The sequence below is a fragment of the Mustela putorius genome, unplaced genomic scaffold (assembly GCF_011764305.1).
Source record: "Mustela putorius furo isolate JIRA1106 unplaced genomic scaffold, ASM1176430v1.1 tig00004007_pilon_pilon_pilon, whole genome shotgun sequence".
Taxonomy (NCBI): Eukaryota; Metazoa; Chordata; class Mammalia; order Carnivora; family Mustelidae; genus Mustela; species Mustela putorius.
The window spans coordinates 4,332,952-4,356,812 of NW_025422145.1; the positions used below are offsets into that span (position 1 = coordinate 4,332,952).

The window sequence follows — 23,861 nt, forward strand, 5'->3', positions numbered from 1 at the left end:
TAAATTACTATTGGATGGAAAAGTGAACAAACTGGTCTCCCAGGATTGCACAGCGGTCTGTTCTCTGGCTCCAGATGAAGCCTAAATGTTTCGCTCAACTACCAGTCCTGAATGCTGGTCACTTAATACTGAAACTATTATGACCACGAGCCACCCTAGAACAATTCATTAATTCAATAAACATTTACTGTGCATGTACTCTGTCTGGCACTGTTTTAAGTATTAGATTTCATGCAGAATGATCACCAAAATACAAAGCCATTCTGCATCTAGTCTGGGAATAATCTGTAAGTTTTTAGTCATTGCGTTTAAATAACACAACTAAAGAACATCAGGGGAAACAGGCAGATCCTTCTAACACCAAGTCAAGATAATAAACGCTACTGACAAGATGATTAAAGAATTATACACTGTCAGTTTAGAATTCCAGAATGAAGGTATCTCTGGAAACCTAAGTGAATTCAGGACAAGTACTCAAAAAGTACTCCATACATAGCTGCAAGAGCAGAGCCTGTCAGCTACAAGAGGTCCCGCCAGCTTGGAAATATAAAAAGATGTGAAAAACTCAGGCAGACCGAGAAAGACAAAAACCGAATAACGTCACTTATATGTGCAATCTAAAAATGAATGAACAAAACAGACTCTTAAGTCCAGAGAACTGAGGGTTACCAGAGGGGAGGTGGATGGGAGGGTGGTGAAATAGATAAAAGGGATTAAAACTGCCAAACATAAAATAAGTAAGTCACGGAGATGAAAAATGCAGTGTAGGGAACAGAGTCAGTAACACTGTCCTAACAGTGTATGAAGACAGATGGTGATTATACTTGTCAGGGTGAGCACTGACACCCTGAACTGTTGAACACCTGAAACCAACATAACATCGTATGTCAATTATTCTTCGATAACAGTAAGTAAACTTAGGCAGACGGATCCGAAGTGATTTACATAAAAAACAACAACAAAAAGGAAGCTCTAAGTAAATTCTCTGTTCGTACCACAGACAACACACCCTCCAGGACATCGTGTATTCTGTACTGTCAATTTTACAGAGTTCTGTCCTACCCAGACCAAGGTTAGTAATCACATCTGACAGAAAATGGAAGCTTATTTACTCATCACAAAGAAAATTCAACAGATCCACATCTCTTGCCACACATACATAGGCTCATTTAGAGCTGGACAATCAGGTCTATCCATTGAAAACCTTTACTCTCTTTTTTTTTCCCCCTGCAGTGGTACTTCTCTTCTCTATGAAAAAATTAAATAAACTCAGGGCGCCTGAATGGCTTAAAGTAGGTTAAAGCATCTGCCTTCGGCTCAGGTCATGATCTCAGGGTCCTGGGATTGAGCCCCACATTGGGCTCTCTGCTCAGCGGGGAGCCTGCTTCCCCCTCTCTCTCTCTGCCTGCCTCTCTGCCTGCTTGTGATCTCTCTCTGTCAAATAAATAAATAAAATCTTTTTTAAAAATTGAATAAACTCATGAAATGGATGTAAAAATTAACGAATATCCCTTGTTAGAGGTAACTGTTGATGACATTGTGCTTCACATTCCCTTAGAAACTGTTATTCTGTTCCCAAAATTTTCAGGTTGCCTCTGAACTGTCAAGTTCAGATTCTCAAAGGAATAATTTTACTAAACGATAAGCTTTTAGTGAATTTTGACTGACATAATGATTCCTTGTCACATGTTCTAAACACATCATACCCAAGTTTATATCCACATTAAACACTGCTAATCTTCTAAATATTCTACAACTCCAGACCACAGGTTCTAAAGCATGATTTGTAAATATTCTTATTCCCCATAGAGAAGCAGTAACCATTAAAGCACAAGATAAAAAACCGAACCAGTATTCAGTTATTTTACCTTCTGTTTTTTGTTTTTCAGAGTTAAAAAAAAAAAAATGATCCTGTTTTAGGTAAAATGGTCAGTATCAAAAAGGAGACATCCTCCACTGCCCGGTGTTAACATGAATGCCCTGTCATGGAGTTTCCCATCTCACCTGCAGTAGTTACTTCCATTAAAATGTGGAAAGGGTACCTGCTGGACACCCAAATCTGTGTTATTTCAAGACATCTCTACCATCAATTACTGCCCTACATTTCCTTTATTACATTTCCTTTTGGAGGAAAATGCTGTCCCACAGCTTAACGTCTACTGGCAATCTCTCATGTGCCAGGTGCCGTGCTAACACGTACGTGCAACACTTTCCCTCCCCCGCACAACAATGCTCTGATGGTGTCTTTTACAGTGAGGCAGAATATGCAGGACTTTTAACAACCTGCAACCCGCCCAAGGTCACAGAGCGCTTTCCCATTAGTAATAGCGCAAAGGAAACCTTGAAGCCATCAACAGCCAGTCTCCCAAGTCAGGCCTTGAGTGGGACCACAGTACCCTGAGAATGTGGACTCATCTAACCACGAGCACCAGGGGTTTCTTGATTATCAGCGGGGTTAGCTGGACAGGATGCCTTAACAAAGAAGAGAAACAAAGTTGTGACAGGACTAGGTGTGCATAACAATTTGTTTTCCATGCTTTGGCTCTTAGTACCCCTGGGGACCATAGTGTCGCAAAGTCAGGCGAGGTCTCTTCTGTGGGAAAAGCTGTTCCAGAACTAGCCTGACAGCAGCACGATGACTGCTCCTCTCACCATGTGTCGAGCGCTAAAAACAATTCTGATTTAAAATCCTACCAGTGTTTATCATATGAGCAAGTAATACAGTAGGAAGTTATAACCAATGAGATACATAAGTGAGTAATTCATTCTTCATTCCTCCCAGGATTCGACATTTCACTCATGACGACAGAGAATCGTGGTTTCAAATGGTAAGCCTGGAACCCCGGGGAGGCACTACTAGTCTGGCCTTCCACAGCCCCTGGAAAATAACCTATTGTATGCACTCCTGGGGTTTCACAGGTAACACATGCCTAAGACAAGTCTACAGAACACACACTCTCACCCTTAGAGAAATTCCAAACACTACTTTGCTATCTTTAAGAGGTAGAGTAAAATTCACTTAAATTTAGACTTCACTGACATAGTAGCAAGAACAGGTTGAACAGCTTCTGCATTTTCTTTGCAATTAAGAAAGACTATTCAGTAGAGAACGTAATAAACAAGATCTCTCAGCTGCTTCAACTACAGAAACTACAACTGAAGCACACTGGTAACTTCTCTTTACCTACAGAATACATGTAAATTACTTACAATCACTTACCAGATTCTTTGTAGCCGCCAGGCAACATATTAGCCTAAACTCTACACACACTTACTCAGAATTGCATTTCAATTGTTACATACTTTCCATAACTCGGACAAATTCTTCCCCTAATTAGACTAAATCTAGGTAGGGATAGATAGATAGACCCCCCCCCAATTATTTAATGCTGCTATTTGAATTATACACATCAGTCATCAGAAAATCCAAAATTAAATGAGTGGAAATCCCATGTCTGGGAAAATGATCATGTCATTTTAGGTGAGGCAACGGAGGAAGGACCCTGCCCAGTCCAGAGATCGAGTGCATGGGGGACGCAGGCCTCTACCTTTGGCACCGCGAGTTTCCCGCTGTCTGTAGGAGCTGCCTCTTCCCTGCTGGGCCCCCACGCTGTGAACTTCTCTAGTTTGAATGATGCTACCTCTGAAGAACTAACTAGTAAATAATGAAGCTAACTACCTCTTAAAGAATAAAATTATCTCAGAATATAGAATACACTATACTGTATCGCATGCAGTTTAACTGTTTTTTCTAGGAGCTGACGAGGGGTACTCCCAGAAATCAACATTCTTTTATTTCGGCCCTATACACTGATTTCAAAAGGGATACAACTGGCAAGGGCCTAGGTTCTCAAGACAGAGATTGTTCCATGTACTTAATAATTGTCAGTGCAGTTAGTAACTTAACTTATGCAGGAAATCAAACCCCTAATACTGATCACATTGTCGTTAAAATCCCAAATGTATACTTTTCCACTCTTTGAGCAAATTCGGTAAAATTCAGAATATACAAAGTCTTATTAGCATTTTAGGTATTTGTTGAAACTCTATCTGAAAGAATAAGCGCCAATCTATAAATCAAAAGAAATGTATCTGAGGTGTATTTTTAAGATACATATATTTCAGTAATTTTTAAAAACGGAAATGTTATAACCTACTCAATTTGGGTTCTTAGACATGCTCTAGCAAACTACAACTTGCTAGAAGACACTGGCCTACATTCGTAGTCAGACAAATTTAGGGAAAGTTCTTCGGTGGAAAATTAAAGAAGTAAAAATGTTCCTGTCTCTACTACAGGGGGTGAGAGTGGAGAAAAGAATCTAGGCAACAGAAACACTAATAGAGTATCTTGATATATGGCAGAGTGGTTAAGAGGAGCGTGTTCAGCCTAAAAAGTAAGGCAATTGTAGTTACGCCTTAAAATGAAACAAACCATCTCCCCAGTGTGAATATAGTATTACTACTTTATATAAACATGACTGTGTGTTTCTAATATTTAAATAATAAAAATTATGGCATATTCAAACTACCAGTGGTGTGGTTTTCCTGAATATAGAAGGAAGACAGAGCTGGAAGCACACTCACCTCAAAATTAAAGGGTAAAAAACCAAAGTCAAATTCCATTTTTAAACTAGTGTTCCAATGGTTATTAAGAGATAGGAATCGGGAGTCCGATTTCAAGAGGCCAAGACCTGAAATCTGCAATTCATTTTCTTTTTGTACAAAAGATGAAACTAAGTTAACATCTGCTATCCACAATGTAAAATTTAAAGTCTTGATGTGAACTGACTTCTTACTTTTAAGGTGAACTTCCAGTCCTTTCCATTCACAAATAGGACTTGAGTTATTAAGCTCCCTGCTTTGTATCTCCTGAGTTGATCAAAGCACATTTTCTTAGTACAATCTGTATTGTTCCAAGTGTTTTATAAACATCTTTTCTGAGAGTTTACAGGAGTGATCTGAAATCCTATCCAAGGTTTCATCCTATGAGTCAGTTACTCTTAAAAGGAAATAGAATCTCTGTCTTTATCACCTTTATTTCCCAATCTATCACAAACCCTAATTCTAACCTGGCATAGAATTTTAAAAAAAAATCATTGGTAGGATTATCAGCAGAAATCACTGACCTTAAATACCAAACAGGGCAAAGGGGAAAAGAGCATAATTTTATCACAGGGACATGAAAATTACAGGTCTATATAGTATCTGAACTTTCATAAAAATACTTAGCCAATAAGGGTAACTCTCAAGGCTTGTCAACCATCTAGCCCTACACTGATACCCCCAAATCTCTATTTCCAGTCCTCATCTGAGACCCAAACTGTCCATCCAGCTGCCTGCTGGACATGTTCCTCTGAATTTAATAATTTGTGTAGGTATTTACTCAATACCTACTACATGCCAAGTACATTATGGGAGGCTCTGGAGATTCACAGCAAAGAAGACAGTCCTGTCTTCCAGGGCTTCTAATGGTGAAGAAAGCCAAACCAATGAAATAATCATAAAAATACGTAACACACAACTTGTGATAAGCCCTATGTGCCAGTCTAAGCCAGTCTAAAAATGAGCTCCGTTTGCTCACTGCTCTCTGGTCTGCTTGCCCTCCGAGCCCTTATTCTTGGGCGGAAAAGTGGCCGTCACAGGTTACCAAAGCCACAAACTTGGGAGGCATTCCTGACCTGCCCTTCCTCCTCAGATCTCCTCAAGCTCTGCGTCCTGCCTATATTCCCAGAGTAGATGGGCATGGTTGGCTCTACCCAGAATGACCCTTCCCTACTTCTGGAAAACTGCCAAAGTGACGGCGGTAGAAAATTCCAGCAGAGACCCTGTCCAAGAAAGACATGAAACTCAAGACCAAGAGAGCCCCTGGGATTTTTTGAAAACTAAAGCTAGAGGGAGAAACTCTTTCTTCCTTGGTTGAAGAGTATGAAGACAGCCCCTGTCCTGTGGAGAAATTGGAGGCAGCAGACATAGGATCAAGAGTCTGTGTTATAATGAGTGCCTTTCCCTTCAGGCCCCTGGGTTTTTCCTGGTTTCTGCACCATTTCGTTCCTTTTGGACCTTCTCCAGGAACCTCCCACTTAATCCCCCTTGTGACTTAATGTTTCAGCAGGGTTTCTGTTACCTGTAGCCAGGACTCCTAACAGCTCCTAAACCTTTCCAGCCCATGACTTACCCAAATTCTGCTACAAATGCTCTCATTCAGGTCTTTGTCAACTCCCACCTGGATGCACTGAAAAGTGTAATGGGTCTTCAGTCCCCATCCTGTCCCGTGCCTCCGGCACCCCCAATACAGTCTCCAGAGTGACCATACCACCCTCCCCATGCCGGACGATTCAATGGCTCTCCTCGATATGGACAAAATCTATATTCCTCAACAGGACACACCCAACTCTCTATAATCACTCTTCCTCTCCAGCCAAGCAACTGCTACTCCCTGCCCCATATTTTATGTCCTGATCACATGGAATTACATGGGTTCCAGCTCAGACAGACAGACAGACAGACAACGACACATACACACATCCATCATGCTGAACTAATTAGGATAGTTTTCTTTCTGAAAGCCTTGGAAACCTGAAGAAATTCAAGACACGTGGTTCTGTTTAGGCTCACTTCTCGGCATCAAGCGATCATATCTCCATCTGTACTTCATGCTACAAATAATCCTAACTGTGACTGCTAGACTATACCCGGCGTTGGGCACACGACATATACAGCAGCAAGGAGCCGGAAGAGAGAATTCCTGATCTCCTAATGGTCTCTGCGGACAAAGCACAAGTGTCTCCTCCTCCATGAGGTGCTGTCACCCAGATGGAGAGTCCTCCTCCCTCCTCCTTTCCACATCTCTCCGCTGCCCTCTGCGGACACTCCTCACGTAGCACCAGTGCTCTTGTGCCTTGCAGACCGAGTCCGGTTCCACACTCTCTGGCTCCCTGGGTCCCGTGAAGTGCTCAGTGCATGTGAAACACTTATAAACGTTCAAAGAATGATGTATGCATTCTGACCTAGGCAGAATGCTGAATGACAGCTTTCTAATTAAAAGCGCGAGGGGGGGGGGATTTGTGTCTTAGGCTAAGAAACTTCTTCTGCATGCTGAATTAATGAGAATACCTGAAAACACAAAAGATGTTTAATGCCTCTAACCCACTGCATAGTTAATCAGCTGACCATTTTGCACCAATTTCTTACATGGGAGATGCCTAGAAATAAGCTATGATTTTTTAATTTAATAAAAAAAAAACTTCAGAGAGAAGACCACACAAGCAACAAAAGAAAAATAAATTGGATTTAATCAAGATTTAAAATCTTTGGCCTCAAAGAACAACAAGAAAGTGAAAAGACGACCTACAAGATGGGAGGAAAGCTGGACCATTTGTATTTTAATAAGGATATGGGTGTGTGATGTGTGTATCCAGAATATGTAAAAGACCATCTAATTTTTCAAATGGAAAAAGAATTTGAATAGGTATTTCTCTCAAGAAAGATACACGAATGGCCAACAAGCACATGAAAAGATGTTCAGCATCATGAGTCATTAGGGCAATGCAAGTCAGAACCACAGGAAAATACCACTTCCCACTCACTGGGACAGCTCCTATGAAAACCACCACCACCACAACAGAAACCAGCAAGCACTGGGCAGAGTGGGCAGAAACTGGAATCCTTCAATATTGCTGATGAGAACGTAAAATGGGACAGCCACTTTGGAAAAAGCTAAACACAGAGTTACCATAAGACCCAGCAACTGTACTCCCAGGTCCGCATCCAAGACAAGTCTGCCCGAAAACCTGTACCTGGATGGTCACAGCGGATTTTATTCACAACAGCCAAAACATGGAAAACACCCAGATGTCCATCAACAGATGACTATACAAAATACGGCAAATGCAGCCACTAGAATATTACCTAGCCACAGAAAGGAATGAAATTCTGAGGCATGCTAGAGCACAGATGAGCCTCAAAAACATGCAAAGTGGAAGAAGCCAGACACGGAAGGCCACATGCTGTAGGACTCCATTCGTGTGGCACATCCCAACCAAGCAAATTTACAGACACAGAAAGCGGCTTAGTGGTTGCCAGGGGCTGGAGGGAGAGAAGAATGAAGAGAGACTGCTAATGGGGATGGGCACTCTTTCTGCGGGGATCAGAGAGTTCTGGAATTAGGTAGGGAGGTTTGGTGCACAGCTCTGAAGATACTAGAGTCCATTAAACTGTGCGCTTTACACATATGAGCTGAAATTTACAGTACGTGAATTATATCTCAGTAGAGCTATTATTTAAAAAAAAAAAAGTGCGGGGCACAAATTCCTACAGCGACACCTCTGTGCAGGGGCCTTACAGAATTGCTCTGCCTGCTACAGGATAACCTGTTGTAAAAGACACACAATCTGTTCAGAGGAGGAGATGATTTATTTTCCTACCACTAAATCCCCACAGCGACTAACCATAAAATCCAATCCAAAGGAAAAAGAGCAAAGAACAAAAGAACACACGATTTGCAATTCGCTGGCAGGTATGAAATGGAATTAACCAAAGACTGAACCCAAAAAAAAAAAAAAAAAAAAAAAAAAAAGTGTTTAGCAGCACTGCTCGCTTCCTTTTGATTACACAGATTTAAACAAGTCAAAGTCCTTTTTAACTCATGAAAAAATGAAAAACAAGCATTCCCTCCTGTAACAAAATTAACATCCCACAGAAGGTCTGTTTGTACTTGGCCATCATGAACCTTTCATCTCCGAGCATTGCTAAATTAAACAAGCCTATGTTGTATTGAACACCACGAGCCAGACACCCTGGCAGGCTTCTCACTTCATCAGTGGATGCTGAAGAACATTAGAAATAAGAGGGTGGTGAGAAGGACGCTGACGGTAGTCATAAAGTGGCTTGGACTGCACTCTGTGGGACATTTAAGTATCTACAATGATGAAACATGCAACCAACTCTGAGACCCCCTTCTCTGTTGGTGTTCGTAAGAAGAGAGTACAGACTTTGGAGCCAGATAGGAATTCGAGTCCTTGCTTGGGTTTGGTTCTTCTTCTTTTTTTCCCTAAAGATTCTATTTATTTATTTGACAGGGATCACAAGTAGGCAGAGAGGCAGGCAGACAGAGAGGAGGAAGTAGGCTCCCCGCGGAGCAGAGAACCCAATGTGGAGCTCTATCCCAGGACCCTGGGACCATGACCCAAGCCGAAGGCAGAGGCTTTAACCCACTGAGCCACCCAGGCGCCCCTTAGGTTTGGTTCTTAACACACTAGCTGAGCGCCCAAGGACAACTTTCCTAAGGCATTTTATGATGCTCTAAAACTGGGTGATTACGTCTATCCTCCGAATGTTATAAGGACAAAATGAGGGAATGCCAACTGCTCAAGATGCAAATCGCCACCGCTCTCAACTCTGCACAACAAATGCCCATTTTAGAGCTGATATCAGAGTGTAAGTAATTGACATCAGCCCTCCTTTTTCTACCCCAAGGACATCTAAACAACCAAAAGGTCCTATGAAGATTTCATATTAAATAAATTACCTCCTCCCATAGAACTGAAAGTAAGAAAGCCATCAATAAAGTCTGTTTTAAATGTATTAAATCAGGGCATGACACAAAGCATTCATTCACCTAAAAGGTATTTAAAAGTACTGAACTGAGACACACCAAGAGAAACACTTACTATCAGAGAGAAATGCCTATTTTTCAGTGCAGTAATTGGTAACCTTTCTGTAAAGATTGATGCAATCTGATTATAATTCCCAAGTGTCAGTAATCAGTTCTTAAGGTAAAAGAAAAAGGAAGTGGGATGGTTTCAAGCACTCCAGAAAAGATGTAGGAGGATATCCTTTCCCACTGACAGCAATTAATGTTTGAGTGACAGCTGCTAGAACATTCATACTGAAAAACTTTGTCACATTAGAATAGACTGAAATCTATTTAAAACAAAACTTACTAGGTTTAACATACACAAACACAACCCTCACCATGACCCGGGTCTCCTCTCTGAACAAACCAAACGGGCACGAAGGCCAAGGTTGCATGGAACCCCCATATTTATGATCACACTGTATGATGTGAGTAGCCATACTCCCATGCTGGAAGTCTATTTATTTTATTTTTTTTAAAAGATTTTATTTATTTATTTGACAGAGAGAGATCACAAGTAGATGGAGAGAGAGGCAGGCAGAGAGAGAGAGAGAGAGAGAGAGAGAGAAGCAGGCTCCCTGCCGAGCAGAGAGCCCGATGCGGGACTCGATCCCAGGACCCTGAGATCATGACCTGAGCCGAAGGCAGCCGCTTAACCCACTGAGCCACGCAGGCACCCTGGAAGTCTATTTAAAGAGGGCATCTGGACACTGCAGTAACAGACAACAGATTTCTCCCTCTGCCCAGCTCCAGACAAATTTCTGGAGCAAAGCTTCCAGGGTCAGCAAGCAAGGAAATTTCTCTAGGAGGATGCAGCAGTCAGAGACTGGAGGTTCCCCTAGGGCGTTTCTTTACGCCCTGTGCTCACTTTGGAACTTGAGCCCCAAGGCTACTGCTCTCCACCCCTCTTCACCTCACAGAGGTAATAATAATGCCTTTGTGAGAGACCAACTCAGGTACGCACACTGCAGAAGTCAGCCTGGGGTGCTTCCTGGGCATCTCGGCTCTCTACACGCACTTACAAATGTCTTTCCATTCCCCTGCAGTTCCATACTCTCACCCTGATCAGGAAACCATTTCATCTGCATATTCTACCACCACACATTCTGGATATGAAGACAGAGCTTCTCCTCTTTCCAACTTCCCAATCAAATAACCACTTATACTGCCAGTCTAAACTTTAAGCTTTATGCCTAAAATAGGAAGAAATCATTACAAATGCACAAAATCCAACCCATACATAAGAATGTCTTAAAACCTGTTTAAATAACAATTCTTACAACAAATTTTACAAATGCTGCAGTTAAGAGGAGAAATAAAGGATAAAGTCTTAATTTTAATTAAGACTTTGGTTTAACTACTACTAGTAATTCCTTACTTTTCAAGAGTATTTTTAGAATTAGGGTTTCAAAGCATGCGATTAAAGAAATTAACTCATCAGTGAAATGAAAGCTACCATATAAGCAAATTCCTATATTACCACAGAAAAGTGTTTCAAGAACCCAGAACTTTGGTTATTCTAGAAAACAAATACAAGGTTATACCATTACCCACAGAATATCCAAGGGAAAAGTCCAGGAATCTCATTAATTTAGAGCCCACTAATGAAGACTCAATAATTTCCTTTTAGGTCTGCCTAGATTTAACTTTGGACTATTTATTTAGTAAGGCGTTGCTATGGAAATTAAAGTACAAATGAAAATTGCTAGGGGATTATTTAATCAATTTTAAAAAAATTTTATGCAAATAACGGCTGCTAAAACACTAATTAAAACTAGCTCATGCATTCTTTAGAATCCCATATTCCAGTGGAAACGAAACGTATGAAACAAAAGCCTACAACATTGCTTAAATCTATCAAGCGCTTGTTCCATGCGCTCTGTTTATTTTGGCTGTGAAAAACTGGTTTAGGAGTCAGAAAAGCTTAAAAGGCAGGATACTGGACAAAGATTTATACATTCTTCTCAAAGGCTGGCAATCTATTTCTCTACTTCTATTTTTAATAAATGCTGAACCACACAATTAAAATATAACTCAATTTCACTCCATTATAATTTAAAATTTGGGGTATGTACTTTATTCTTGTCTTCAAATAACAGAACTGAAAAACAGTCCCAGGTCTCTAATACCAAATATCCTAGGACTCCTGAATTAAGATGTAGTATCTTACCGAGATACTTACTTTGCCCTTAATAGCAACAATAAAAAGCAAAGCAGATTTAAATCACTTAGTACATGCGAGTCTGAAAATAAGTGAGATATAGTCTAAATCAATAATCCAAATAAAATATTACCGTAGCAAGTGTCACTCCAATTATGTATGTCTAGATTTAGGTGCATTTAAGAGTCATGGATACTAGTTTTCTTCTCTAACAAATTAAATTTCTTTTTTTTTTTTTAATTTTATTTATTTATTTGACAGAGAGAAATCACAAGTAGATGGAGAGGCAGGCAGAGATAGAGAGAGAGAGGGAAGCAGGCTCCCTGCTGAGCAGAGAGCCCGATGTGGGACTCGATCCCAGGACCCTGAGATCATGACCTGAGCCGAAGGCAGCGGCTTAACCCACTGAGCCACCCAGGCGCCCCACAAATTAAATTTCTTAATTAAAATTTAAGGCACGTCTCACTTACCTCTTAGTTCTAACTTAGCAATACCAATATATACCAATCACTAATTCCTTCCAAAACAACTTGAAAGTCTGCCATGTACATGCCAGGTGTGATGCTAGTTGCTGGACGGATTGATAAAACGTACTTGGTCCCACCCTCAACACACTGTTAATGTTCACTTGAAATGAAAAGAACAGCACCCACACGAAACACACTCTGTATTCTAAGAAGATGCATTTTATACATAGGATAAAATGATAAAGTTTAGCTGGCTTTTCATTGAGTCAAAGAACAAACACCAGGACAATGACACAGTTGGTGTCTGTTTCGTGGGAGACCTTAAGTAACTCTGATTTGATTGAAATAAAATCTAAAACAAACATAAAATTAGAGTCCACATTCATATCAGAAACTGGTAGAACACTCTGGGGACAGATGGTACTCAACATCAGTAATCACAGGTTTACATTTAAATACATATTCACGTAACTGACAAATTCAGTAAGAATTTTACTGTCGGGGTGCCTGGGAGGCTCAGTGGGTTAAAGCCTCTGCCTTCGGCTCAGGTCCTGATCCCAGGGTCCTGGGATCGAGACCCACATCAGGCTCTCTGCTTAGCGGGAAGCCTGCATCCTCCTCTCTCTCTCTGCCTGCCTCTCTGCCTACTTGTGATCTCTGTCTGTCAAATAAATAAATAAAATCTTAAAAAAAAAAAAAGTATTTCACTGTCATCCAAATTTGTGAATTCCATTCTCTATGCTATTTGGCAGTTGGGATCCATGCTTGAAAGATGTTAACAAGTTAATTTTTTAAAACATCTTCAAGCTCCACCATAAATGAATAAAAAACAAGAGTACTGCTCCCCACAGAGGAAAACCTTTGGTATCCAAAACAATTAGCTCGTTGCCAATAATTTAAAAGTATTTATAATGAGGTAATCTGGGCAACAGAACTAAAAACAAAGGACTCAAAATATTTCAACATTTTCATCATATTGAAGTCCAAGAGAGTGTCTCACTTATACATGAGAATCACACGTTATGTTCTCAATCAGAAAATTCTTCATGTAAGTAAGAATACCAAATGAAAGGGGTCTTTGAAAACATAAAAGGCTTATTTCAGTCAAAAGCCTTGTTATCTCAAAGATACCATTTTTTTTTCTCCGATTGGATGGGCAAAGATTAAAGATTAACAAAACTTCATGGGGCAGGGGTATGGAACACAGGACTCTCATCAATTTTGGGGGAGGTGGTGGTGAGAAACTGGTAGTCTTTACAGAGTGCAATTTAAACATATGTATCCACATTTAAAATGTACATCATCTTTGACTCTTCAGTCATACTTCTAGGAAAATAAACGAACAAGTATACAATGGTTTGAGTTCAGGTTTAGTCAACACGCCATTATCCACTAGAAATAATCCACATGGTCATCAAAGGAATGATTAAATAAACCATGGTGCCTCCAAACCATGAAATATACAAGAGTCAGTAAAATCATCATATGTAGTTACACAGTCCTTTTACAATGCACATGTAGAGATATACAAAATACACTGTTGCATTAAAAGACTATCATATGTAGTGTAAACCAACTATTTAATGATTTGTATATGAATACTTCTATATCCATAGATACATTTCTCAAAGTATGTTCACCAAAATATAAATGGCAGTCATTTCTGGGTGAGAGGAGTTAGGCGCTTACTGGTGTCATCATGTTGTTTTATACTGATGCAAGACCTTTCTGTGACAGTAAGAAAATACAACGTATCTTATTTAAGGAAAGAAGTGTTGTCATCTCACCAAAAAGGCCTTTAAATCCTTTCAGTTCCCTGTTTTTAAAAACAACATTTTCACCAAATGTTGTAAGTATATATAACCACCAAGAAGCTCATGGCTTTCCACCTGCTGGGATCCCCTTCTCAATACCAAACTTTAAGACAATGAAGTCATGGGAATTTAAAGATTAGATTCAAAAAAGTAAAGCCAAATAACCTTGTTCAAAAAAAACCCATGTTCCTGGCATCCACCTTAAGAACCCCAAGTTCCGTGAACTTAATATACTCCTAGAACAATCTCCCTCTTACATCTTAAGAAGGCAGGTTCTGGAGAAGAATTTTCACAGTAGTGAGAGGTGGGGAGAGGGCTCTCTAAATAAATAAATAAATAAATAAATAAATAAATAAATAAAATCATAAAAAACTTACCTCAGTAAAAATATTTAATTATCTTCCTGTCTTACATTCTCTTTCTTAGCACCTTTACTGTGAACCTGAGGGGGGAAAAAAATAAAAATTACTTTTTACTGAATACCTACTATATGCCTGGCGGGGATGGTCAGAGATAGCCTCCTGGGGAGCGTGAAGTTCAAGATAAACTGGAAAGAACAAAACAGAAGCTACTAAAAAAGGGATGGCTGGGAAGGAAACGGGGAAGTTCCAGGTGTAATCAAATAATGTTTCCTAAATTGTTCAAGAACCTGTAGGTGCCCCATTCAACAAAAATGAATGTTAGCTTTTATTCTTATTAATATATGCTTTTTATGTTAAGAAGTCTGTTTGCCTCTCACCACCACCATCATTGTTATTATTGTTATTACTGAGAAATGACATAATCCTTGTCCTCTAGGGGTTTATAGTAGACTGGCTAAGAGTTACCCAGATATATAATATATGGCTAAAGATCAAAGTAAATTATTCGTTCAGTTATTTAACAAATACCCGAGTAGCTATCTTTTGCCAGGTCTTTTGCTGGGCACTTTTTAAAAAAGATTTTATTTATTTATTTGAGAAGGAGAGAGTGAGTGAGAGAGCACAGCAGGGGCGCAGCAGAGGGAGAGGGAGAAGCAGGGTCCCCGCTGAGCAAGGAGCCCAATGAGGGGAAGGACCCTGAGATCATGACCTGAGCCAAAGGCAGATGCCTAACTGAGCCACCCAGGCTCCCGTCCCGGGCATTTCTGATGGGCGGACAGATACGGTTTCTCTCCTCAGTTTCCAGTCTATCAAGACCCACGCTACAGGGCACACAAGCTGCACAAGGAGACAGATACTGCTCCTCCACGGTGCGGGGCAGTATGCATCCGAACCTGTGGAATGAGGCAGCAGAACATTCTGGTGGAAGGCACGGCATTACAGGAAACACAGGGCCTTAAGGGAATGCTAAGCAGCCTTGTTGTCAGGGTGCATCTGACTGAGCAATGAGTAGCTAAGCCAGGAAGCAGGAGGGGCCTCAAATGCCCCCCCGAGTCTGCTCCCTGATCTCAAGCACATTGATTACCTTGCTCAAATGGAATCCCAGCTTACTTTTAACTTCAATCTAATACCTTACTGTTTTCTCCATGGTTTCTTCTTTCCTCTTTCAAAGGTGATGGGGGGGAAGAGTAGAAAAAGGAAAAAAAAAAAAGCCCAGGAGCCTCAACCTGCATGGGCGCTGGTGGCAGAAGCAGCACTAAGTGATGAGTTTCACATGTTCTTCTTTAATTCCTCCAATGTTCTGATATGGACAGAATTGTTCCTTTCACAGGGGAGGGAAATGAGGCACAGAGAAGTCAAACGGGATCTCTGAAGACCACAGAGCTAATAAACGCAGACCCAGATTTAAACTGCAGGTCTGACTCCCAAAGCTTTCTTTCTCTTAGGCAAAAATGCATAAGGGATTTGGCAGAATTTAAAGTCGGTTGAAAACTACTTATAACTTCAGGGTCTGTCAATTTCTGTGCTTACCCAGAAAAACAGCCTTCATGCACACATCAAAACCACTTAGGGACGACAAAGAGAAGACCTCACAAAAGCAACAAAAAAGATAAACTATGTACAAAAAATTTAACAAAAAATTGGCAAAACCTATGTAAGACAAACTTTGAAATGTTCCAAAAGGACTCAAGAGTAGAATCAAACCAATGAAAAAAATACACAATGTTCTTGGATAGGAAAATATCAGAAAGACATCAACGATCTGTAAAATTAGTTTATAATTTTAACATGATCTCAATTTTTTAAGTGTCTCTTTTCTGGAACTAGACAAAATGATTATAAGTTCACATGGAAAAATAAACAAGGAAAAGTTGCCAGGAAAATGAAGGGCAGCGGGGGAAAGTCAAGTATTTTGTAAAACCAATACTGCGTACTGGCGTACGACTAGAAAGACTAATGGAATAGAATAGGAAGTCCAGAGATATGCCCCAATATACCTGGAAGTTCCGAAAACAATCAAGGCGTATTGCATTCTGAAACAAACGGTAACGATAACTGGCAGCTACACAGAAAAGTGCAATCTATACGCTATCCTTGAACACCAGAATAAATCTCAAATATACCAAAGATTTAAATGTAAAAATGAAACCACAAAAGTACTGAAGGAGAACTTGAACAAATTTCAAATTCTTGGAGGCCTTTCTGTGACTCAAAATCCAGAAACATAAATTAACTATCTAAAATCTAAAGAAAAAAATACAAGAAAGTAAATTTAAAAACAAACAGCAAACTGAGGGAAATTGCAACTCACATCCTAAAGGATTAATTGCTCCAATTTATACATTCCTAGCAATTGATAAGAGAAATGCAATCCAAGTGAAAAATTACAAAGGGTATGGACAGAGAGTTCATAGAAACACGGATCACCTATAAGCGTATGAAAAGATGCTCAGCCTCCTTCATATCAAACTAATGCATATTAAAACTACACTGTTACCATTTTTCACTATCAGAATAATACAAATCTAAAGGTTGGAAAACACTGTTGGAGAGGTTATAGAGAAACAGGTACCCTGATGCATTACTTGCAGGAGTTCCAAATGACATAACCCTGAAGAAAGGCAGAATTTAACAAAATTATAAATGCATTGCTCAATGACCCAGCGATCCCACTTGTGAAAAGATATCCCACAGATACACCTCATATTTATGAAATGAGATCTGTACAGGTATATCTACCAGGACACTGTCTGTGATTGTTAAGAGATTGGAAAAAATTCAAATGTGCATCAATGGGGGTTAGTTCAATAAACTAGGGCATGGGCATACAGTGGAATATTCTGAAGTTGTTAACTAGTGTTTCCTATAAACTAATATGGAAATATCCCAAAGGAATATTAACTAACCAAAAAGCAAGGGACAGAATAATTTATATCGTGTGCTATATTTTTACACAAAGAAGGAAGTATATATACTCTACAGGTATCAGCTTGTGTCTACACAAAGGAACATCTATAAGGAAACAAACAGGGTGCCTGGGTGGCTCAGTAGGTCAAGCATCTGCCTTTGGCTCAGGTCATGATCCCAGAGTCCTGGGACTGACTCCGTACTCGGCTCCCTGCTCAGCCTGCTTCTCCCTTTCCCTCTCCCTGGGCTTGTGTTCCCTCTCATGCTCTATCAAATAAATAAATAAAATCTTAAAAAAAAAAAAAGAAACAAAAGAGGATATTTATGAGGAAAGGGGACAGGTTAGACTAAACAGAGTTGGAAATTAGACTCTTCAAAATAAGCTGTTTTAATTTTTCAACATGAATATTTTACCTACACAAAAACAACTTTAAAGTGTTGTAAGTGTAACTCACAGAAATAGAACTATTCGTAAGCCAGAGTTAAAATCCAATGAGCATTAAAAGAGAATTTTCTCTGAAATTAGATATTGACAAACAATTTATTTTTTTACAGATTTATTTATTTATTTGAGAGAGAGCGCACACATATGTGAGCAGTGGGGAGGGACAGAAAGAATCAGGAAGCGGACTCACGGATGAGTCTGTAGCGGGGCCATCACTCAACATGATAAAAGACTATGGAATCTTTTTCTTCAACCAATCTTAAGCCTATGACTGTAATAATCTATTTAAAGGGGCGAGGAATTACAAGAGAGAACAGGAAGGGGCCCCTAGGCCAGAAGCAGCAGCATCACCTGAGAACCTGGTGAAAACGCTAATTCTCAGGCCCCAGCCCAGACTTACTGGACCAGAAACTCTGGTTGGAGGGAGCAATCCCTGCAATGTACACTCAAATCTGAGAGCAACTGAACCAGTCCAGGGCTTCCCACATGTTCCTGCGCGTCACCTGCAACAGGGCTCTGTGAGAATGGAGATCCTAGTTCAGTGGGTCTGGGCTGGGCCCCGGAGTCTGCATTTCAAACAACCCTCAGGAGGCTGCTGATGTAGCCGCTAGCTTGGGGAGCCACACTTGGAGAAGAAAAGCTGAAGTCCACCTGGCGGGAGAAGGTATGCAAACCGTCTTCACGTGGCTGACTTTCCTGCAGAAAGTGCCCTCAATATCAGATGGAAAAAGTCCTTGCACAGGTTTTCTGGCTAAGAGATACCACTTAACCTCCAAAATGAAAGCTGTACTTGGGGCACTGGGTGGCTCAGTCAGCGAAGGCTCCGACTCCGGATTTCAGCTCCGGTCATGATCTCAGGGTGCTGCGATCAAACCCCCTGCTGGTTTCCCTTTTGGCATGGGGTCAGCTTGAGATTCTCTCTCTCCCTCTTCCTCGGCCCATCCCCTGCATTGTGCATGCGCTCCCCTCTCTCTCAAATAAATCTTAAAAAAAAAAAAAAAAAAAAAGGCTGTACTGAACATGTAGTAAATAAATTTTGAGTTAAAGATTTTAATTAATCTCTACACTCAATGTGGGGCTCAAACTCACGACCCCAAGGTCAGGAGTCACACATTCTATGGACTGAGCCAGGCAGGAGGCCTCAAAAATATTTCTTATTAAGACAACAGAAACAGCTACAAATTGTTGAAGTTCAATTTAAGGATGTCCCATATGAGAAAACTTTCAATTATGAGTGGACTTATGAGCATTTCGAATGAAAAAAAAACCAACCCCCCCAAAAAACCCATATTCTTATATCTGTTGGGTTATACTGTCTGATGAACTTTACCTCATATCCATTAGCCATACCACCTGCTCTCCATGAAAAAACACCAGTTTCTTTCTAAAAAACTATTCTTATATACAAACACTGATGTTTCATTGGCTTTACATGTTGGTGGAGGGGGTGGCGGGGCTACGTTTTCTTATAGGAATCTTTCAAGTCAAGAATTCTAGCCTAGGTGGAAGTACCTAGAAATGTCGTGTACCTTTATTTCGCAGGTCACTCTTTGGATAAATGTTTTCGTGTTAAACATTAATCACTGTGCGGAAATTCCTACATATCCCCTTTTTCACTGAATGTAAGACACTGTCAATTCTCGGACACACAATTATTTCATGTACTGCTAAGAAAAGTTGCCGATTATCACATGACATGCCAATTTTAAGATAGCATTCCATTTTAGATATGCATCTTTAAAATAATGAAATAGCTTAATTATAAAGCTCAAAGATATGTACACAATAAGTTACTCCTTTTAATCTAAAAAGGCATGGATTTTGGCCCATTTAACAATGTATCCCCATACCTGGCAACTGGAAGTCTCAGTATCTCTGCAATTCCTATTATTTGTTTTGCTTTGGTACAAATTATATATATTTTTCAAGTAGTGACTTTTTTAAAAAGTAGTGAAGAAAAAAAGAGGAGTGACCTCTTTTTACCCTGCAACATGATACTACTTGTTCAAAGTAATAAAAGTTAATTACTCGCAGTCTGGATAATTTTCCAATCCGAAAGTATTTAATGTATCTAACTCCAGTCAATTTTATATACCTTACAGTTCTATTTTGACAAGAGTCTTTACTTGTTTGTTTCCACAGCACCTTTCAAAAGTAACAAGCAATGAACAATAAACACTTCATAGCATCCTATCCATTCAACAAAAAAATAAATTTGCTTTGCAGATTTAACAAGAGTTGAAGGAATGTACAATGTTACACTACAGCCATATATTAGTCTGAGTAGAACTTTTTGACTCAGCATTTTCCTCCTGGTGGCAAGATAAACAGTTTTAAAGGAAAAGACAATTTCTAATATGCCACACTAGGAGGACTGAGGACCTATGTGATTATAGGACATTTTATTTTTACCTTCGAACACTTCGTATTCTCTAATATGGATACTCGCAAGAAAAAAAAGGCTATTTAATAAATAGTTACACTAATTTATATCTTACTTTAATTCAGACCTTTTTATTCTATACATTCTATACATTATCACTGTCCCATCCGAAGTCCATTCCAACCTTCTATTCACTCAGGTGTTGAGCTGTCAGCATTACTTTCTTTTTTTTATTTTATTTTATTTTATTTATTTATTTGAGTGAGAGAGACAGTGAGTATGAGCGAGGAGAAGGTCAGAGAGAGAAGCAGACTCCCTGCAGAGTCGGGAGTCCAACGTGGGACCGGATCCCGGGACTCCAGGATCATGACCTGAGCCGAAGGCAGCCACTCAGCAAACTGAGCCACCCAGGCGCCCGAGCCGTCAGCATTTCTAACAAGAATCTCAATGAAGCAAATTTTTCAAAGGGACATAGGTACTAACTTTATCTCCCATCTGAGATTCTGGAATAACCAATGAGACTGTCATGAACCAAGAGCCTACCTTTCTGGCATGTCAGTTACCTCAGAAAGAACAGGGGAAAATTTTTTTCCAACAAAAATTGTTTGGGGGCGTCTGGGTGGCTCAGTGGGTTAAAGCCTCTGCCTTCAGCTCAGGTCATGATCCCAGGGTCCTGGGATCGAGCCCCACATCGGGCTCTCTGCTCAGCAGGGAGCCTGCTTCCTCCTCTCTCTCTGCCTGCCTCTCTGCCTACTTGTGATCTCTGTCTGCCAAATAAATAAATAAAATCTTAAAAAAAAAAATTGTTTGTCAGTTAGATTCTGCCCCCTTTCCTCATACTGGGGTAGAGAGTGGATTGCTGTTTAGAGTAAATCTTGGGGGCCTGGTACTGTCCTCTAAGAGAGATGCTTAGATGTAAAAGTAACTGGGGGACAAGACTGTCATTTAGTGTTTGGAGACCAAGATGCTGGATTTCACACAATGCATGGAACAGACCCACATAATGAAAATCCATGCTGGTTCTGAGAATCTTTAAAGAAGTCTAGCCAGATTAATCACCATAAACTGGCATCACTTTAGAACATAACACTGAGAAGTTTTTATAAGCAATTATGGGGGAACCCCAGTAATTTAGGAGAAGGCAGCTAAAGTGAGACAAGTTGAGATACTGTAGGTCTGAAACTAGTGGCTCTTTCCCCACTTCACACACTGTTAACTCAACATCATTAATACTGAGCATGTCTGAACTAATGAGACATTGACCCTGAATCCAAACATTTTCATCTTTTATTCGTTATCAGTGATCAGTGGTAGGAATCCAGTATTGTGGCTCAAGGGAGCAGCACCTCCAAGTTTGTGACACAAAGGTGCCATACAATGTGGACAGAAAATACGGAAAATCCCCTCCATAGAGGCCTCCATAATATACTACTATTATTTAGGTGTTGACTGACTCTGTAATTTACCTTGGCATGCATCCTTACTTCCATCTAAGCTGTTCCTCTATTCTCATAAATAGGTTATCCCAACACTTGGGTTCCCCCTCTGCTCCCCTCCCCCTCCATGCCAGGGTCCATCTCTATCTTTGCTCTTTCCCTTTCTTGTTTGAAAATGCTGATAGTTTCACTGCTCATCAGTCTAAACACCTTTCATGAGAAACAGGTGGAAGCACCCAGTCCGGCGCTAGATGTAAATGATGGGGCAATTTCTGTCATACGTTTTTCCTGTATTCCTCCCTTACGTGTCAACTGGAGCATCGTACTGATTCTCAATCGCGTGTGTACATGGGTTCCGTTGTTGATGAATTTCAGTAAGGTGGGCTTTACAAAAGTTTGCTGCCAAGGGGGAGGGGCCTTGGTTCTGACAAGGCTGAGCACCACCGCTTCCAAAGAGTGGAATCACGTGCTTAACCAAAATCAAACTTCAAAGTTTCCTCTGCTTAAGGCAAGCCCTGGGCTCCAATATCTCATTTGTATTCAGCCTGACATCCCATCCCTGGCGCACACCGGCTGCTCTAAGGCCATTTCTGGTCTTAAGCGGAGCCCCAACGAGAGTTCCTGTCCATTTGGGGGGTCAGGAACCCTTCTGGGAATACGACAAAAGTCGAAGACCCTCCCCTAAGAAACTCACACAGCATGCTGCACCCAGTCCCAGGGGGGCTCCCACACAGCTTCTGCAGCCCAACTGGGACCCTAGGACTGGAATTTGAGCCCGAAAACCCTGCGGGTGGGGGTGGGGAGAAGGATGCGAGGCAGGGACCGGGCGTGGGCGCCTGGGTTTGAACCCCCCACCCCAGCGCTTCCCCGCAGTGTGACTCTGGGCTGGGCGCCTCACGTCTCGGTGCAGCCCAGGAGCGGCGCAAGTTAAGTGCCCGGCAGACTGCAAAGACTCGGTAAACCGTGTTGCCGCGACCAGCGGCACCGCGTCCTGGAGTCAACCCCGCCGCCCACGGGAACCGAGGCGGGCCCCCGGGGTCGCACCCGAGCGCGGGGCCCGGCCGCGAAGGGGACCGGACCGGCCCGGCCGGCCCCGCGGCCCCGGCCCAGCCGCCCCGCCCCGCCTCGCCCGCGCGGGTCCCGGGACAGCGCGGACAGGGCGGGCGGCTCCGCTGCGGTCGCCGGGCACACCGGGGCCGGCGCCCCAGGACGCGGACCGCTCGCCGGGCCCGCTCCCCCGCCCGACCCTGCGTCTCCGTCGCCCTCACCCACTCCTCAGCCCCCAACGGCCGCCACCGCCGCCCGCAGCTCACCTCCCCGGCCACCGCCGCCGCCGCCGCTGCCGCCGCGCGCGCGATCTCGCGAGACTTCGCTCCCGTCGGCGCTCCCCCGCCCTCCCCCGGGCGCAGGGCCGCAAGCGCGGACCCCGGCCTAGAGCCGGCACGGCCCGTTCCCCAGCAGCCGCGCCCCGCCGCGGGGTCAGGCCAAGCGGTGCTCGCGACCCGGCGTCCGGGCTCCTGCAGCCATTCCGCCCACGTCCGTGACCACGAAGGGTTAAAAGCCAGGTGCGCGACTCCCGACTCCCCTCACCTGGCCGGCCGGGTGCGCATGCGCCTGCCCGGGGCCCCGGACCTGCCAGCCTTTGCAGAGGCTCGGACCGCACTGACAGCAGTAATCCTAGCAGCAGGTCCGGGAGTGCTTACTGGGCGCAGAGTACTGTTGCAACTCCCCTCACAACAGCCCCGCGAAGTGGGTACTACCATCCTCCCCACTCCAGCGAGGAGAAAACGGAGGCTTGGCTCGATTAAGTAAATAGCCCCAGGTCACACTGCTAGGAACTGGCGTCTGGGGTTGTCTGCCGCCCAAGCCAAAGCCCCATTTTTTTGGCCTCCGTGGCAACGCCAGGCCCTGGCCTTGGCCCTTCTTTGGCTGAGGACGCTGAGTCTCATCAGCCCGTCTCTACTTCCCTCCCAAGGTTCACCAAGGTGAGAGGAAGCCGGCTGCTCTCACCTCTATGGTTTGATGGAGCTGCTGTCCAGAAGATGCTTCTCCTGCAGGACATGAGCTCCCTAAGGCCTCCCTGTGCCAGACTCGGTGTAGGGCCCTGAAAACTATGTGACTATTTATATTCTGATATTTCATTGTCTTCTCTTTAGACTGGTGGCCTTTTGATTGTAGAGAGCACAGTAGAATGGAACGCAGGACAAAGAGCTAGAATACACAAGTTAGGGGATGCAGAGAAAGGTGTGCCT

At 42.2% G+C, this 23,861-nt stretch overlaps 1 protein-coding gene across 5 annotated transcripts in view; it reads right to left on the reverse strand.

Moving 5' to 3' along the window:
* Positions 1-23,861, reverse strand: part of MRTFB (myocardin related transcription factor B) — a 259,815-nt gene that overhangs the window by 163,854 nt on the left and 72,100 nt on the right. For 4 of the 5 annotated variants that reach the window (XM_045072097.1, XM_045072095.1, XM_045072096.1 and 1 more), the window contains exons 1-2: positions 22,923-23,030; positions 14,454-14,518 (exon numbers count right to left, since the gene is read on the reverse strand). The gene's annotated coding sequence lies outside the window, so the exon portion shown is untranslated. Of the gene's footprint in view, positions 1-14,453; positions 14,519-22,922; positions 23,031-23,861 lie in introns of those variants that run through there. The other variant, XM_045072094.1, reaches the window with a different exon arrangement.